This window comes from Denticeps clupeoides, chromosome 12, assembly GCF_900700375.1.
Source record: "Denticeps clupeoides chromosome 12, fDenClu1.1, whole genome shotgun sequence".
Lineage (NCBI taxonomy): Eukaryota > Metazoa > Chordata > Actinopteri > Clupeiformes > Denticipitidae > Denticeps > Denticeps clupeoides.
Genome location: NC_041718.1, coordinates 1,920,889 through 1,933,392, shown reverse-complemented (window position 1 = coordinate 1,933,392; position 12,504 = coordinate 1,920,889). Strand labels below are relative to the sequence as shown.

General features: G+C 42.6%; 1 protein-coding gene across 5 annotated transcripts in view; it reads left to right on the top strand.

Moving 5' to 3' along the window:
* The first annotated feature begins 801 nt into the window (after positions 1-801).
* atp2b4 (ATPase plasma membrane Ca2+ transporting 4) overlaps positions 802-12,504 on the top strand; it is a 76,541-nt gene continuing 64,838 nt past the window's right edge. For all 5 annotated transcript variants that reach the window (XM_028998636.1, XM_028998634.1, XM_028998639.1 and 2 more), the window contains exon 1: positions 802-1,256. The gene's annotated coding sequence lies outside the window, so the exon portion shown is untranslated. The remainder of the gene's footprint in view (positions 1,257-12,504) is intronic.

Here is a 12,504-nt window from a genome sequence, read left to right as displayed (position 1 = left end):
TGCAGGTATAGACCTGGCACTGGAGTGCACTTAAGAAGAAAGGCAGGTAAAACAGTGCAGGAAGGAAAGCCTGGCTCAAAGATCCAGGAACATGGAGCGCTGACATGAAGCTGGAGGCTTCTTTTACTCTCCTTGTTTTAGTACATTATCCGACTCATTTGTATATAATTGCATATTGGATAACATTTAGAAAATGATCCAAGTCAATATATTATCCAACATCAATTTGTCTTCATCTAGCAACACATTTGTGATTCTTCACCAACAAAAACAGCTCAGTTGCAGCAATAACGTTAAAATGTGATGTTTTTTTAAAAAGATGAAAATTCTTCATTTACACATCTTGTGAGCTGTATTGAGGATACTCTATATTTGTAGTGTAGTGTATCGTGGTGATGTCTGCAATAATTCTGTTAAATACGTGCCAAAATAAAAGAAATCAATATTTTACTGTATTCTGAGTAACGTTCTGACGTCTTCATTATATGATCGCATATTATTGAGTCGTTCTTCCCAATTCATATGTCCTATCTCATGCTCGTTGACTAGGACCTTCGGGCCTATTATTTCATTCATAACTCTTTCTCCAGGAAATAGCTTTAAACGGCCCCGCAATATTAAATTAATGAATAGTACTAAATGTATATATTACTGCAATGACTCATAAGTGACATTGTGAGTGTTATACAGTGTTTATGTGCTATTTGCTAATCTGTGACCTGTAGCTGTGATCCACCTTAAAACCCCTTTTTTTTCGGCGACCTCTAGTCCCTCCTCCGCTCCGCTCCGCTCCGCTCCGTGTCCCTCCGCCGCGTTTTCCAGCCACGGCAGCGGGGTTCGGGATCAGCCCGCCAGCGCCGCTTTCCCTCCTCGCACCCGGGTCGGGCTGCGCCTCTCCTGCGCCTGGAAGACGAGAGGAACAGAAGCCAGAAGCGCGGACCAACTTCGGCTCCGGGACCGTCTCTTCCTCCCCTTCTCCACCGCGTCGGCGAATTGAACTTCACGAACTGATTTCGGCCCCTTCTCTTCTCCTCCCTCCCGCCGCCTCCACCTCCGCAGCTGTGGACTTCCAGACCGTCCGCCGGGCTGAGGCTTTCTCGAATATCGCCGTTTCCACGTCCTCCTCCTCCGGCGGATTTACGCTTCCTGGCGCCCAGCACGCGTGATGCATTTATGAGCAGCAGCAGCAGGCAGAAGAAGAGGAAGAAGAAGGGGGTCCTCCTCACGCCGACAGCAGACACTTCTTCTCCTCAGAGGTCGGTCCTGCTCTCCTTTTATCCCCACTTCGCTTCGTTTTCCACAGGTGTGACTGGACAGAAATATATATATATATATATATATGTTATTATTATAATATTTTTTACCAAAGCGCCAAAGATTGGGGTGCACGACGTGCATGAGCTATAAGGAGAAGGGGCGTGATACCGCGAACCGGGGTGTCGGTGGATGGAACGGTGCCGCAGACGCGGAAGTGCGGCTAAGATGGAGGGGCGGCTGCCCCTTTACAACCTGTTAGGACGTTCCCGGGGTGAGCTGGGGGCTGCCGGACCCCCACAAAGTCGGTCCCGCTGACGTCACTTTAAAAGAAAACTAGAGAATGGAGCACGCAGCGTTGTGTAGCCGCTGCTGATGGTGCAATGGTGGACTGCGGTTGCCCTGTAGACTGGGTGTGCCCGGCTGGGTTGGGCTGGAAGGGAATTCCGGGATGATCCCCACAGCCTTCCTGCCGACTGGGGAATACAGAGGACAGAATCGGTCTCCTCCCGCCACTTATTCTTGCTGATGCTTCTGATCGGGACCGTTTGCATAATCAGACCAACAAGTTGAGAATTAATGTCATTCACATTTGCAGCATTTCATCAGACGCCGTTCTCCGGAGCGCTTTACAGCCAGTAGCGACAGGGACAGTCCCCCCCCCCTCCCCTGGGGACACTCAGGGTTAAGTGGGGTTTGAACCTTCTGGCTCATAGGAGAGTGTCTCACCCACTAGGCTCCTACCTAGCAGTACGGGTCCGGAGCCCCACTGCTGCAGACCAAAGCTATTTATTGGTGCGCGTACCGGCAAACTGTGCTTACTTCGTCAGCATCTGTCCTTTCTAATTAAGAGACGCCGTTCGTCCGGAGCCTGTGTGCATCGAGCATCAAGCCGCGTCTCTGTTGCAGCGATATAGTGGCCCTGTGGGACGCCGAGCGAAAACCGCGAGTTGTAGCTGGGGAGTGAGATCTTGGCGTAGGTCTTCAGTGACTGGTGTTGAATGTGGTTACCGTAAAGAGCGACAATGTCTGTTTTTTTTTCTTTTGGTCTACAAAGATTATCCAGCTTTTTCCATGATGATCTGTACAGAAAAAAAAAAATCTGAACAGTGATCTGAATTATCTGCATGAGTGCACAGATCAGCCATAACACAATGACAGTTATTGATTTTCGGTTCGTGGGAAGCAGAAAGAAGGGGGAAAAACGAGACCTGGGAACATCCAATGGGAGCTTGTGCCAAAAAGACAGGTCACAGTGGACATGTGGACTAGCATCAGAACTAGACCACAGAGTAATGGTCTGATCATCATGGGTGCATTTTGCCATGTGACATGTCTACCGGATACCACCTACAGAGGTCTAGAGGGGTCAGTGCTGTCTCAGGGACAAATTGTATTAAGTTGATGGTTGTGATGTTGTGTATCATTATATTCTATATGAAGATTTGCATGGGGGACCAGTAAATGTTGGATACACGACTTCTAACAAGGTCCATTTTCTTTAATGAATCTGTTGAAAACATGTGTGTGTGTGTGTGTGTGTGTGTTTGGTGCAGAAAGGAGAACTGGAACTGTAACAGGACCCAGATGGATTTGGTCACCATTGGCTGGCAGGCCCACGTCCCTTTACTCAAGTCAGGCAAAAATGAGCTCAGCAGCCGGTCTACATACTCACCATGTATTTTACTGAGCCACCGCAGAGCGTCAGCGTGCAGTGGAGGGACAGCGTTCTGCATTATCTGTCCGTTTTAGGGAGGGCCACACTCTAATGGAATTACGCACACACTATTCTGACATCTGAGTCAGAGACATACGTTTATGTGCAGTTCGCGGTTTGGCTTTCAGGAAATTCTTAATATTTGTGCTTCAGGGATATCAGATGCACAAGAACCAGTCTTTAATTCCTGTAATATTCCAGTGTAATATTTGTGCTGATGGGAAGTAATTGTTTTTGGTTTTGAAACTACTACTTAAAATATGATACTAGTTCATTACAATTTACATTTACAGCAGTAGGCAGATGCCCTTATCCAGAGTGACTTACATAAGTGCTTACAAGATTAATTATTGAAATCCATCAATATAATTAATAGTGTTTATTAAGATAGCTTAATAGTTATTTGTTAATTCAATGCTATAGTTATAACAGTATAATCAGGAGTACATTCTTGTGATGAGTTTCCAGTTCAGGGTTCTTTACCTCATGACGCTCAAGGTCCAGTTTCCAGCCAATCAGTATCAGTAATGGTTTAAGAGAGCTGAAAACAAGGCCTGGATTGGAGGTCGACAGTTGAAGTCTACTGGTTGAAGGAACCTGTTGGCTGGGTGTGGCTTAACTTTCATCAGGTCATTAAAAAAAAAGTATAAAACTTTGGACCAGTGGGCAATAAGAAGATGTTTAGCGTGAAAATAGTGATCAGGTTTGAACATATGTAATACATTTGAGGCCAGTATGCTCTAGCATTGCATAAGAGAGAGATGGGCTTACACTGTTTGAAAATCAGGAACTTTGTAAAAACATTGTTCTCGGATCTTGGACACATATGTTAGCTTTTCAGCTTGAGCCTCAAACTCTATACAAACTAAAAGTTTCAGTTGCACATCTGCTGGTTCATGGAAACCACCGGCAATTTTCAACAGGCATTGCAGCGGGCAGTCGCTCCCCCAGCTGCCTGGAGGACCCAATGTTTACATGAGATACACTTTAAACATAGTTCTGCAGCACCAAGCATGCTAGAGCGCTTGCTTGGTACGTTGTAAATTTGTTTAAATATATGAGATGTTATGGCCGTGAATTGCAAATAGATTAAACGTAATTTTGTTTAAAAATTTGCATTTAATAAAACAAATTTACAACATGCCAAACGCGTTCTAGCATGCTATGTTTAAAGTGTGTGTGTGTGTGTGTGTGTGTGTGTGTATATATATATATATATATATATATATATGACGTTATGACTATTCTTATGATAGTCTTCATTTATTAAAAAAAATGTAAAAGTTCCTGTTTGTTTTTTTTCCCCAATCCTTAGTATCAGTTTAGCATTGAGTTTAAAATTTCAGTATTGTGACTTGCCAAAGTTGTTCGAATCCTGGTCCACCAAGGTTCCACTGAGCAAAGCACCGCCCCCCACACACTTCTCCCCGGGTGACTAAGGGTGATTCATTTGGTGTGCACCGTGTGCTGTGCTGCAGTGTTTCACAATGACAATCACTTCACTTTAACTTTAATCCAGACCCAGATCCTGCCAAGAAAGGTCTACTTTTTTTCCTGGGTCAGAATTAAATAGGACTTGCTTTGCCACAGGACCTGCCTTCTAGCAATGATTTATTCCCTTTACTAATACTTCCGTACTAATATTCATACAGACAAGCAGTCACCCCTGATCATTTCTTCAACACACTGACAGGAGATATATATATATTTTTTGACCAAAGTTTATAGTAATATTATACTTCTTAATATACATCTTTATTTATAGGTAACTGCATGCCTGCATGTTTATTAAGGTGCGCCTTTAAATTTAGATTTTAGTTTTTTACTAAATATATCAGTTAATATACATATCGTGCTCCTGATTAATGACCATTTTGACCATAAGACCAACTGAGTTGTTAAAAAATTACAGATATGATAATGTAATAAGTAATGCTTTTTAGTTGTGCCACAGGGAAGCACGGATTCTGAGAGCATCTCATGGTCAACTAATGTAACTACAGATTTGCGGTCAGACTTGTGTCGGTCGCGCGGCAAAGAGAATAGGCAGGGTTTTAAAATTTCTTATGGCCTAAGCGCTACGGGACCGCTACGTCCGTCTCTCTTTGCGAGTTGCACACGGATTAAAATTAGGATTACGGCAAGCACTGTGAAAAATAGGTTTGCTCAGTGCCGGGGGAAAGAAATAGAGACTTTTGTGTAAATACACACTGCCACAACCCTTACTAGCCAGACGTAGCTAAGAACTGTTCTTGCTTACATTTGTTCTGTGAAAATCTGTCATTAATTCTAGCGCGTCTAATTCGATATCACAGTCATATATTTATATTTCAAATCTTCACTTGTGGTTTGATTGAGGAATGTATACCCTGTTGGTACTTAAATTGCAGACACGTATGTTTAGAGCACACATGGCCGGGGTTCTAACTGGACAAGACCCAGATGCGAGTGTCATCGGGATGCCAGTTTATTTCTCAGCGTGTTAGTGATTTGTTTAAATTTGTGTTTGCACCCTGGGCATTTTGGGGAGGACAGCTGGAGTCGTTGGCAGTAAAATTCTTATTTCCTATAACTAGCAATCATGTTGCAACTGAATTAAAAATTGCGCCTTTTTAGGTTGAGATGTTGGGGAAAATACAGATTTAATGGCTGAAATCTGTTTCTAACCTGCAGCTATGGGACCGAGTGATCAACAAAGCACTCATTATAACCTTGTTATTAGAATTGTTATCTATTATTAATGTGTAATGTTCTCTTTCCTGCAGTGGACCGGCTGTGCAGTTTTGCTCAAAATCATTTGCTCATTGTCTGCTTTTTAATTGCATATCACAGTCACACGCACAAACCTCCAAATCGCTCTCAATTAAACAATGGTGAGCAAAAAACATTCATTGTAATTGGTTGCAGGTCATTTAAATGCGGCTATGTGCTCTTTTAATGATAAAAAAAAACACATCTTATAGCCGTTAGTGACCAGGTCAGCAATAAGGTCCTAAAGCACTTCATTTAAGCTGCTACCCACTCCTGGAAACCTTCACATGACCTTCACATGCCAGTACAGGCTGAATAAATGTGGCGTTTACAGAATTCATACGGGCGGAGCCGCCTTTCGCCAGCGGTCGGATCGATTCGAGATGGAGTGCAGATACACCTGTTCAGAATTCCACCCCTGCAGTGCTCGGGCTCGGGTTGAGTCATAGACAGCCTGTCGGGAGAGCTGCCTCCGAGCTGGAACGTTTATGAACAAATACGGTCATGAGCCTTTCAGCCTGACAGAATTTGCCACAAAAGTAACTTGGTGTAGTGCTGTGTCACTGCCACTGAAGACCTGTGGAAGGTTTTTCACTGGTAAAGTCATGCAGCAAAATGCCACACATCACAAGCAATTTTGTGTTTTTTCTGGCGTGCTGATTTATTTATTTTTAATTCAGATATCTGTAGGTATCTCCTGTACATACACGTACACAGAAAGCATTTTTAAAAGTGTTCATAAGGAGAACATCTCACTTCCCCTAAGACGCAGCAGTTTCCAAAGTTCTTTCCACTGATTTAGACATATATCATTTATTATAGGAAAAGGAAACTAATTCTATAAATAAATTCCAGGTTTTCAGCAGATCTGGGACCGTTAAACATGCTAGGGGTGGTGGTGGTAGAATCATGATCTTCAGGCTGACTCACAAGCCATAAACACGTCTACTTCCAAATCTGCCTCAAAGATGGTTGGTTGGCAACACGTTCATGACAGTGGAGTCCAGGAGTAGCATAACTTATTATATTTCCATTCACAGGCTAACTGAGCTACAGTTAGAGCTCAACCTGGCTGTTTCATGAGACTACAGACCTTGTCCCGGTATACATTCACAGGAGGGTAAATGATTTGTTGATCGAGGTATGTCCGCCTATGCTGCGATCGGGGGATAAAATTGTGCTTTTTCTGATTAAACTATTACGTCACAGACCAAAACAGACAAGCGGTTTGTCAACGGGTGAACTGGACAGCTCTGTAGGTTTCATACAAGCTGCACACTTTTACGTGTTATGCAAATGAGATGTACAGTGTTATAAGTCCATGTCCATGGTACACGGCTATTTTTAGTTGGATTTACATAATTATTATACTTCCTGTAATGTCATGTACATGCTGACAGATAAATTGTTGCTTGTTTTTTTGGGGATTGGGGAAACGTTTAATTGAGATTTACGATTTGCATGAAAAATGAATGATTTCTCTGCTGATTTCTCCTGACATAACTTTTCTGCTGAAAAGCAGATGAAATTCTAAATAATTTCATATCCATTAAAATCATCAGATTGTCCCCCTTATAGCCTAATTGCAAACTTTGGTAGAGCAGGCATGTTCTAAGCTGTGGAATATTCTGGAAAATGTAGCTTAGTCACAAAGGGGTTATCGCTGAAGTGGGTTTTGTGGCTATGTTAGATTAATCACAATTCCGGGAGCCTAATAAATCAAAACCTGCAAATTAGTCATGGTGTTGGTCAGCCTGTACATGATGAAAATCATTTTTACCATTTTTAAAATGGGAAAGAGGCTCCGACAGGTAGTGACAGGGTGATGATCAGGGATCTCGTTTCTAAAACCTTTCGTAGAACTCATGCTAAAAGTGTACGTGCGATCAAAAGACGATATTGCCGTATGCAGAGAAAATGTCAGATTATAAATCGCCCTCTACACGCCTCCCTTTCCACCATACATTCATCCAACCATCCAAGAATAGTATTCCAGCATTATGGAGCAACGTGCGATAAGCCCAAATTGAAAACTAAGTGGCTCGGGGAACGAAACATTGAAATTTTTGTTCTATGAGCAGGAAACACCGCAGACTTTAATACAACTGAGAACTTGTGGTCAGTCCTCAAGAGGCAGGTGGACAAACAGAAACCCACAAATTCTGACAAACTGCAAGCAGTGATTATGAAGGAATGGGTCCCCATCAGTCAGGATTTGGCCCAGATTGACAGCATGCAAGGACGAACTGCAGAGGTCTTGGAAAAAAGGGCCAACACTGCAAATATCAACTCTTTGCATGAACTTGATGTAATTGTCAATAAAAGCCGTTTAAACGTATAAAATGCTTGTTATTATACTGCAATACATCGCAGAAGCAACTGACAAATAGATCTAAAAACACAGACGCAGCAAACTTTTGGCCATGACTAGAGACTCTTTGAAGAAAACATTTGACTGTGAAGTCCTGGCAACTAACAGACATCCCAGTTCTCCCGGCATCATTTCAACCAAGGCCTCAGTTTCACTGCACGACTGAGCGAAGTGGCCGGTTTTTCAGCAGTTCACTAGTTCATGGATGATGTTCCTTCAAGTGACTCCTCACAGAGCTCCATTCGCACGATGTGAGCGTGGGATCAGGTGCGCGGTTGCGTATGTGTAATTGAACACTTTTTTTTTTTTTTTTTTTTTTTTACAGCCAATTTTCGCCACTTGCCATGCGGCCGTAGTTTATAGATAGCACTTAATCTGAACACATATTGAATTTTTTGGGCCTTGCAACATATACGAGAATGTTATATCATTTTGCCATAAACAGATGGATTAGATTGGCAGCAATATGTTCCTTTAAAGGTCACACCCTCAGACATTTAAAGCCTGATTTCAAATTCTGTGACCGGTGCGGAGACATCAGATCACTTCCAAACATGGATTCACTAATCCGTCACTCTCCCTCAACCGATACAGGCTGGAAATGTACTTTTCCTGTACATATCTTCATATTTTTGCATTTTAAGTGTTTGCTAATTGTGACAGTCGCGATCTTAACACCAACACATCCCACAGAGTATTTGAACATGAATGAAATGCTGGTGTTATGCAAAGCAGACATCTGATTAATGTTTCATCATATGCAAATGTTGAATGGGTAGGTATGTCTTGACAAAATCAACTTGAGTCAACAGCACAGAAAATGACTTGGAGCTGAACTGCAAACAGCACGGAAGAGGTCAACGACAGGCTGGGGGGAGGAACCAGACAAACGTAACAACATAATTGGTAATTGAAGAGTAATGCACCAGCATAAACTGTACATGGAATTTACATTTACATCAGATGCCCTTATCCAGAGTAACTTACACTGAGTAGTCACAGGGACAGTCCCCACAATGGTAGTTTGGGTTTGAACATGTCACTTTGGGGTCTTCTGTTTCGTAGGCAGGAATGCTAGCTACTAGGCTACTACCACCCTACAGTGCAGTACAACGCCAGTAATCTGTAACAATCAAACACAGTAATAGACTTAAATGAACAGGATAAATATTTTGAATGTGGGAAGGGTTCAAACCTGGAGGAATATAGTATATTCGCATTTATTAGAGTAAAGTAAAAGTGAAGCGATTGCGAAACACAGCACACGGTGACACAACAAAATGTGTCCTCTGCTTTTAACCATTACCCTTGATGAGCAGTGGGCGGCCATGACAGGCGCCCGGGGAGCAGTGTGTGGGGACGGTGCTTTGCTCAGTGGCAACCTTCAGATTACGGGTCTGCTTCCTTACCCACTAGGCCAAACACTGCCCCAAACTTTTTTTTTTTGTCTTCTTTATTCAAATTCAGCCAGACGGGGCATGTAATTCGGAAACATCTCGCATGCCACACGGGACTAAAGAAGGATGCAGGCAGGGAAGTGAATAAATAAATAAGGCACTAAAAGTCAGGCTGAAGAACCGAACCAAGGAGGCTTTGTTGGATCACGGAGAATCTCAAATTCAGTTACACACTCACAGCCAGGGAAGAATGGCTGCCTGTCATCACCAACCCATCTCCACCAAAAGGGCCTTTATGAGACATTCCATGACCCCGTGCTTAAGGGACAAGGGGGTTAAATTAATGCCCCTGAATGCAAAGTATGCAGAGCCAGCTAAGTGGGCACGTCTCGTGTTCCCAGCATCTGCAGGGTCTTGTGACGCTCGTGGAGGGGGAAAAACGCTGCAACAAGCAGTCATCTGAGTCTGAGTAGAATCTTGTTTTGACCAGCCACTATGCTTCGTTTGTCTGCCAACACTCGACACTTTCTTTTCTAGTTCCCATGAGTCTTTGCTGTGCAGAATCGGTATCGCGATCTGATGACCTGGCAAGCCTGCGATCAATATCTTGCTCAGCAGGTGTCAGTTAGGAGGCTCTTCTGAAATTGGCCAGAGGTTGAGGCGTGTCCACCGTCTGAAGATGATGGCCCCATATGCACGCTTTGCTGTGGTGGGTGAAACCGTTGCTGAGTGCTGAGGTGTATATCCTTTAAGACTCACATATGGCATAGTATTAAAAAAAAATTCACAACTGCATAGCTTGTAAGCCATTCCATAACTTATCTTTATTAAATTAAATAGATTAGACTAGATCATTTCAAGTCATTTCAGTCCCAAAATTCATTTTCTGACTTCAAATGGCTGCTGTTATCTACGTTCATCTGAAGGCAATTTGAAACAAAGGGAGGGAAGGCAGCAGAATCCTGTCTTCCAGTCTTCTTCCTGGTGGCTTGATTTACTTTTGGGTTTAGAAGTGTGTTAACTCAATATTGAATTTTCTAACTATGTGGGTGAAGTCAGCAAATTGTTATCATTGGGGTTTGGTGGTCGGTGATAAGATCTTGCCATTGGACACTGCGATGATCCCTTTTGTGCAATAAATGCATATGTTAGCAGGTGCGGTGTTTTAACCGTACACATTGCATTCAACTGTAAATGTTCCAAAATGTTCAAGTTTGAAAGTGCAACACGCTACATTCTGGAGACATAAAAATGTTTTCATTCACAAACATTACAATCTGATCGGTGAGGAATGTTCAGGTTCAGGTCAGTGTTGACCAGGGGTCTCATTTATAACCGTTTCGTTCGCACAAAACGAGACCTAAAAGCATACTACGCATACGTTGCGATCTGTAGAAACAAACATGACTGCAGAATGTGCGCATGTTCACGCCAACCCAATCCCATGAAGTGGGCGGCATTACTACACATATAATAATTCCTTGTGCTAGTGCGTAATACACCGTATATTCAATTTCACATTTTCAGTCACATTTTTATAATACAGTAAAATAGAGATTTCAAATTAATTTTAACTTAATCTACAGTTTTCATCTATGTGCAACAGCTGCTGAAATGCAAATGGGTTTATTTACGTAAAAACATAACTTACACATTTCTAGAATGCATATGTGCCGCTTACACGATCCTGACAAACATGGTGGCATGATGGCCTGGTTCAACACATGGCTCGTTTATCTTGTAAAACCACCGTGTAATTTTTAACGTTGTTTGTTCATTGTTTGTGTATTGAATCATTTTGAATAAAATGCAGGTGATCATTTAAAAGTTTTTTTATTTCGGGTACAGCCCTGTTTTCTGCACTCACTTCATTCACAGCGTTCGTCACATGTTGCTATTCGCTGTCTTTCTTTTTGTTTTTCACCCCGCTACTGTGACCACCGAACACCAAAAAGCTATTTATGTTTCATAACAATTTCCCTTCTTACTTTTCCCCTTGACCGCCATGATGCCATTTTTTCAGGTTTACATCGGAGTCGTGAATATTCATGAGGTGATGTGTATAATGTCATAAGTCTGACATTTTTGTCTTTTGATCGCACGTATGATTTTAACATGAGTTCTAGGCAAAGTTCTATAAACGAGACCCCTGATCGGGACATACCGAGGGACTGCAGGTCCTGGTTGAACTGTACATGGGCAAGCTACATTGTGGGTTTTTGGATAACTCCCTGTGACTGATTACAATGTTCTGATAGGACCTTGTGAAGCCTTGTGGGAGTTCTGACGTTTGACCCTGCTCATGCGTCGCCTGCTTATTTTCCACTGTGTCTGGATGTTCACAGTCACGCCCCTGACAGCAGTGGATGATCACTGGGTCCAATGTGGGAAATGTTTAGATATAGTTGTTAATTTGTCACAGAATCAGTAATGAAAACCTCATTGTCAACTTGGTTTGAACTGGATGTGGGAATTTTTATAAAACACAATGTGCTCATGAATTAATTTGAAACAATGCAGAACAGAACAGTGTGATTTATGTAAGGCCTTCTCCCTTTTAAGCATTTGATAAGTGTTTGATACATCCTGATGCAGGATTTCAGCATATTGATAACTTGTCATTACTACTTATGTAAGGATTTATGCTCCCACCCATCTTATGCAATGGGTTCAATATTCAGAATTTTAGAATTCAAACACGATACATATATTGCAAACTGATTCCTCAGGCTGTGTTATTCCAGCAATGTGGCTAGTGGGAGTTGTGGTCTGATCTGAAGCACAAACTATGTGTGTGAGTGTGCGAGGGCAACAGCTGACATGGATGGATCGGAACCTCACTCAACTTGGAAGAATGGCTTTCTTTGTGGTGTTCAGAAACAAATGAACTGGGCCAAGTTGCAGTTGCTGCTGTCCTGTGTGTGTGTGTGTGTGTGTAGTGACAGAAATTGAAGGATGCGTGAATGCAGGGTGAGTTAAGAGGGGGCGTTCGGTATCGATAATAGCTGATGCGG